This window comes from Alligator mississippiensis, chromosome 1 (assembly GCF_030867095.1).
Source record: "Alligator mississippiensis isolate rAllMis1 chromosome 1, rAllMis1, whole genome shotgun sequence".
In the NCBI taxonomy this organism is placed as follows: Eukaryota; Metazoa; Chordata; order Crocodylia; family Alligatoridae; genus Alligator; species Alligator mississippiensis.
In genome coordinates, this window is record NC_081824.1 from 419,186,386 (window position 1) to 419,193,512 (window position 7,127).

The following is a 7,127-nucleotide window of genomic DNA, read 5'->3' on the forward strand; positions in this document are numbered from 1 at the left end:
GACCTGAATGTGTTCAGCCTCCACAAGGGAAGGCTGAGAGGGGATCTGGTGGCCATCTATAAACTGGCTAAGGGAGACCAGCAGGCAATGGGAGACTCCCTGTTCCCCCGAGCACTACTGAGAGTAACAAGGAATAATGGCCATAAGTTGACGGAGAGTAGAGAGTATCTTTCAGGCTAGATATCAGGAGACACTACTTCACAGTCGGGGTGGCTAGGATCTGGAAGCAACTTCCAAGGGAAGTGGTGCTCGCTCCTACCCTGGGGGTCTTCAAAAGGAGGCTAGATAGACACCTTGCTGGGGTCATTTGACCCTAGCATTCTTTCCTGCCCATGGGAGGGAGTTGGACTTGATGATCTGCTCAGGTCCCTTCCGACCCTACCAACTATGAAACTATGAAACAATATTGGTGGAACTTGATTCCAAACCAAGGGATCATACCAGAAGATTTCAAAGCATAAGGGAGAACAATAGTATGTATAATTAAAACAACAAAACAAAACATGGCAACATAACTGACTCTTGGTTAGAAATTTTGAAAGATAGAATCTGAGTTAATGAGATGGTTTCAGATAGTACAACAGCTATTATACAAAACAGTTATTGCAATACATGTGTTAACATCTGCTCTTCATTACTGCAGGATTCTAACTGTTTACATGGATTGCTGTTTTTTCTCTACTGTGTTCTCCAAAAACACTGTAGTTCACTACTAAATACTTGTATATTTAATTGCATTCAATCTATGTTTGAGGATATTTCCATTAAGAATAATCATTTTTATTATGTAAGATTTTAGTTAGACCACATCAGTCTTATATTTTCTAATGATATTTCATTATTTATCTTGGAGTGTAACTTATGCTGCAAGGCCTCTGACACTTTCAGAAAACCTAAAAAATCAGACATGTAAACTTTGCCATTCCTTTCAGCAGGTACTAACTTTGCTGCCAGTAGTAACACTTGAAATATGAACATTAAATATTTCACTGCTTCCCAAATCAGGTGAGAAAGAAGAGGAAATGTAATGTGATTCTATTGCTTGTTATTATTAATCAGTCTTTTCTGAGTGACAGACAAATTCTAAAAGTTCTCAATTAAGTATGTTTAAGCTAAACCTTTTTCAGAGCATCGTTTGTCTAGTGACGGGACTCTGGCTTTGTGTGCAACAAGTAATGGGTTCATATTGTGATTTAGCTCATTGCTTTATTGAGGGCAGGACAAGCAGTAATGGGCTGAAATTATAATAAAGGAGATTTAGGTTAATTTTAGGAAGACATTTCTAACTATCTGGATGGTTTAGTATTGAAACAGATTATCAAGCGAGGCTGTGGAATCCCTGGGTTGGTTTAGGCAGAGATAATGCTGCCCTGAATAGGGAATTAGACTAGATGACCTCCTTTTTAAGTCCCTTTGAGTAATTCCCTAGTTTTTTAGGTCCCTTTGAGGTCCCTTTTAGTGCTACTTTTCTGCAGTTCTATTACTTGGTCATTCCTCTGAAGATAACATTCCTAAATTCCTCTTGGGGTTGTCTGTGGTCTCATCACTATATTGTCAGAGTGCATCACAAATGTTAGTTTATTCTCACAATAGCCTTTTGAGTTTGTGGTGGTATTGTGCCCATTTTGCAGATAGAGAAATTAGGCATTGAGATAAAGGTCCAAAGTGCTCACTAATTTTGAGTGCTCTGATTTTTCAGAGTACTTAGAAGCGAACTTTCCAAATATGACCTGAGCATGCCAGGTAGAGTAATGAGCTGATATTTTGTCCACCTTGAGAAGGTCAGTGATGCACTCTTGAACATCTTCAGTGGGGAAATGGTGGTGACTGGAGGTCATGTTGGGTGTATCACTGAGGTCCAAGGGAGTAAATACTATCCTGGCAACCAAGTTTTGAAAGCTCTGTAGCAGTTGGTGCCTGGGTGGAAGGGATCTCTGTGAGGACCTTTGTGAAGAGGCAAAGTTTTGGTTGATTGAAACAGCCTGTCATTATTTGGAAAAGGAAAAAAAAAACACTGACTGACAGGGCTGGGTAAGCTCTGGCTCCTGTTGGCACAAGGGCAAGAAATCAGGGCCTGGCAATGGCAGAAGCCACATTCAGTCCCCTGCTCTGGTGAGAGATATATGGGCGGAAGCCCATTGCACTCTCATGAGCCCAGGGACCCCCAGGACCTCCCAAATGGACCCCAGGTCCCCAGACGAGCTCTAGCCTACATGGAGGTATGCAGGGGCCATGTGACTGGAGCCGTGCAAACAGGACACGTAAACAAGTTCACTTCTGGGCCCCATGCATGAGTTGGCATGGGAATTCATGCAGGAGGGAGAGTGGGAGGGCCCAAGGCCCTGCCACTGAGGCACAGGGTAGGTAGTCCCATCAGTAGCCAAACTACCAGTGGCACAATGCAAATGGCCACATGCTGCACCCCTCAGGTTCCCTCAGAGTCTGAGGCCTCCCCCTCTGGCACTTCTGAGGTCTCCACCCACACAGAACCCATGATTCTGGGCTCCACGCAGACAGAGCCCCTGGCTCTTGGTTGCAGGGGCTGCCTGGCATGTTTTCAAGCACATGGGACCAGGAGCATGGCCATCTCCTCTTGCAAGGTTTGCTCCACTTTGGAGTCTCTGGGGCACCAGACAGAGGAGCTCCAGGCCACAGTTCAGAGACTATGTGCCATCAGGAATGGTCAGCAGGAGATAGACTTGGTCTACCCTTCACCCCCTGGAGGCTGAGGGTAGACCAATTTCACCTTCCAGGACAAAGGAGGATTCTCCCATACTATCCAGCCAGGGGGTTGCACCAAGGTAGTCAATGGCCCCAAGACCCACTGCACCAGGGTCCCCTCCCCTCTGGAGCTTTGCAACAGTTATGAACCTCTTGCAGCCCCAGTAGAACCTCCAGAGCTGCCATCTCCTGCAGGCAAGTGAAGACCACTCAGAGCTACCATCCCTGCTCTCCCTAAGGCCACACATAGAGTGGTCATTGTGGGAGACTCCCTCCTGTGGGGGACTGAGGTCGCAATCTGCCCCTGCAACCCCTTAGCCTGGGAGGTCTGCTGCCTCCTGGGAGCCCGTATCTGGGATGTAGCCAAAAGGATCCCAGATCTCATCTGGCCACTGACCACTACCCCATGCTCCTTATCCATGCAGGCACGAATGACATAGCTCAGAGCAATCCCAGTTGGGTCATGAGAGGCTACAGGGCTTTGGGAGCGGGGCTTAGGGGGTTGGGGGCACAGGTGCAGCAGGTCTTGGGGCCGACTACCTTAGTCCAACCCCCTAAAGTTAAAAAAAAAAAAAAAAAGAAAAGAATGAGATCAAGGAAAGATTGCACAAGCTGTACATCCAAGGCTTTATGCCCAAGGCATAAGCACAAATGGACGAAGTAAGATTGCACTAGTCACTTTAACTCTGGCATTTCCTCGTGTTTGGGTGCTTGATTTGCGGTCTAATACAATGTTTCTAAAATGCATTGTTTGTGTAATTCCCTAGTTTTTTAGAAATGCAGATGGAGCATAGAAATTCTACTACATGGCAGTATATTGCCACAAAGATAGGGCATGGTGGCAAGATGGCAACTATAAACTTCTGGTCAAGTCAGAAAAGTGACTGATAGATGATGACAATCTACTACTGCTATATAAACGATCCAGTATCACAAGATAAAACATTTTGCCAGTACATTTACCTGTATCTGCTTTAGCAGAAGAAACCTGCTGAGAACAGAAGAAATGAGAGATTTGGGAATCCTGGACTTCCTTCCAAATCCTGACAGGCGTGTACACAGACCCTTTTGTCCATTCCCTTTAGCCTGATCCCTTCTGTTTGATCCCATTTTCCTTGCTTGCTCAGTGTCAGCCTTTCCCCCACCCAGTCTCTTCTTGCACCCTGGGCTCCTCATCCAATTTCCATCTTCCCTGCCTTGTCTCCAGATTCAGACTTCCCCGCTCTTGTACCCCTATTCGATTCTCTGATCTTCTGTCTTTCTGCCACTATTTCCCATTGCCAGCTGTACTTTTCTCCTTAGCATAGGCTACATCCTTCAGGGCCAGTTTTTATCCTCTGCACATTGAAGTCAGACAGTCTCTACTCTATGTTGTCTAGATGCCAGGAGAGGGACTATTGAGAGCTGTAGTTGCAACATCTCCCTGCAGTCCACTTGTGGTGCTTGGCAGTATACCAACTATACCAACCCTGGCAGCTGGGACAAGAAATTGCTTAGCTTCCAAAACCCTAGGAGGTTGACACATTCCCAAATACAAATAGCATCTTCAGAGAACACATCTCCCAAGCTCACAAGACTGAACATGTGGAAACTGATATAACCAGTGGCTGCAACTTGGACAAATTGAGGCAACTGTATATTCAAACAGAAAAAGCCTCTTTCCCTAGCCAAGTATAAGTCTGTGCTCCAAAAGACAGAGCCACTGCTGCTTCTCAGCAGAACATTTGTACAAAAGTTCTTACCGTGGACAAAATAAATTATTTTATCTTGTCCTGTTGTCAAAATGACATAAATGACAAAACCAATTTAGCTTAAACTTAAAAAAAAGGAAAAAAAATCAGCCTTGTATGGAAAACATTTTAAGGTTTTATAAGGCAAAGGTGTCAGGCAACCTTAAGAGTTACCTGTTCTGCATGTATCTGCCATATAATAGTCTATATGGTTAAAGGAAGGCTAGTATTACAAATAATTGGGTTTTAGTACTGATTCTGTTCACTATGTACCCTTGTGGCCATTCACATAGTTAACCTCTGTGCCTCACTTTCATTAACTGAACATCTGGAAGAATACTTGCCACCTTTAGGGTATCAAAAGAATTAAGGGATTTTGGCAAGGTGCTTTGTGTATTTTAGTTGAAAGGAACTTTTTAGACCACAGCAATTAATATAATACTCAGATTTGTCAAACCCCATCTTCCAGTAAATTCATTACCATGCTGAAGTTAACTAATAATTTGTACTCTGAAAACCAAAAGTGATTCAGTTATTTTAAGAACCCGAGCAACTGTGTGTGTGGACACTTAGTACATTTTATAAGGTAATTTGATGAAATCTTAATAATTTCTCTCATCTTGAGTTATAAATAAAACAAGATCTCACACAGTGACCTCATTCTAAACAGTTTTTGTTTGAGTAATTATGCTTTGGATTCTTCTTCTTTGGATCATGTCTTGATTTGTCCTTAAAATAAAATCATAATCTCTGAGGCTTACTGTTCCTATAAACTCATCTGCATGCAAGGCATAAGAATGTAACTTCTCACTTTCTATGCAGAACAAGTCAACCACAGAAATGATAGACACCTGTTTATCAAAGCTCTAAACATTTATACAACAGCTCAGTGTACAAGGAGTAACTCACTCTCATAAGCTGATAGCTACAGAACTAAATACAGAATCTCATTAGTGTATCAGGTGCTGAAAATGTCTCTCCATTGCTATGTGGGAGGCAAGGATTTTGTAGGGTGATATCTGTTATTGGCTGCATAGTTGGGATAAAGTTAGACAAACTTTCAAATGCTGGGCATTCTTCTTCAGGTCTGAGGAGGAAAGCAAGCACAGTTATTGTTAAGAACAGTGGGAAGAGCTGTGAAATTGGAAGGGGAAGAAATTCTCAGGGTTACCAGAAAAACAATTAGCAGAAGAAAAGAAGCTTGCATATTGGGAGATCAAGACCTATCAGAAGAAAAGGAGGGTCATTATAACCAATAGTATGTAGGAAGAATTTCAGGAATCAGGGGGATTATAGTGTGTCATAACATCAATATCAGCATTCAGTCCTTGGTTCCTAGTGTCCAGCCAATTTGCATATGAGTGACTTAGTAGGCATGTCTACACATGCATTTACTCTGACTTAAATTTGCTGTGCAGTAAATTACTGCACAGTAAGTGGGAATAGGCCAGTGTCTACATGTGCAGGCATTAAAGTGCATTAACTCTGTGTGTGGTCTGACTTGGGACTACATTTAGTCCCAAGTCAGTCCACACACACAGTGTTAGTAAAGTGTCTACATGTGCATTCTGTGCAGTAACTAATTGGGTGTAAATTTGATACCTGAATTATGTAGGTATCAAATTTATGCTCAATTTGGCATATGTTTCCATATTTACCACACAGTACGGGCATGTATGTGTACATGCATGCCCATACTGAGCAGTAATTTCGGTTACTGCAGTAAATGCACAATTGTAGATGCGTCCACTGAGTCTTATATAAGCAGTTCCAATTAATACAAATATCTGTGATTAGTCACCATTGTGAGCATAGGTCACACTTACTTGCTTTGGTGTCTAGTGCATAAAGAAATATGGGTCTGGTCTACATTTTGTTCTGGCACAACCAATGTAGTCACACCATGAAAGATGCTTACGTGGATACAGCTATGCCAAAAGAAGATGGGTTCTGGCATGGCATTAGAGACTCTGTAATGTAGACAATAGCATAATAGAGAACACATAAGCAGTAGGAATTCAAAGTTTAATTGTTACAGTCACTGAATGGTGACTAAATTGAAGAATACACCTCAGATTCTACTGCACTTTAGAAACTCCAGGGCTAGAAGAGATCATACAATCATAGAAAACTAGGGTTGGAAGGAAACTCAGGAGGTCATCTAATCCAACCTCCTGGTCAAAGAAGGATCACCCCCCAACTAGATCATCCCAGCCAAGAGTTTGTCTACCTGGGTCTTAAAAACCTCCAGGGATCAAGATTCCACAGCCTCTCTGGGTAGCCTGTTCCAGTGTTTCATCTGGAAGACAGTGTAAAATTCTGGTAATTTATACTCAAGAAAGATATATACAAACTGAGACTGGTATGCAGAAAAGCTTCTAGTGAGAAAGTTTTTCCTAGCATCTAACCTAAACTTCCCTTGCTGCAATTTGAGACCACTGCGTGACAGGGGACCATCTCAAGTCAGGTCTCAATGTTGGCCCGCTCACCTCTCTAGGGAAGTCTGCCCTGTCTCACCTGCCATGACTTGGTGTAAGAGACTGGATGTTAAATGTGGGAGGCTGCCCATTAAATGCTCCGATGCCTCAGGCATTTTACACAGCTCTGACCTCCCCTATACCATGTTCCATGCCTCACAGATGGCATTGCAAATTGCTAATAACTCTAACCCAAGGC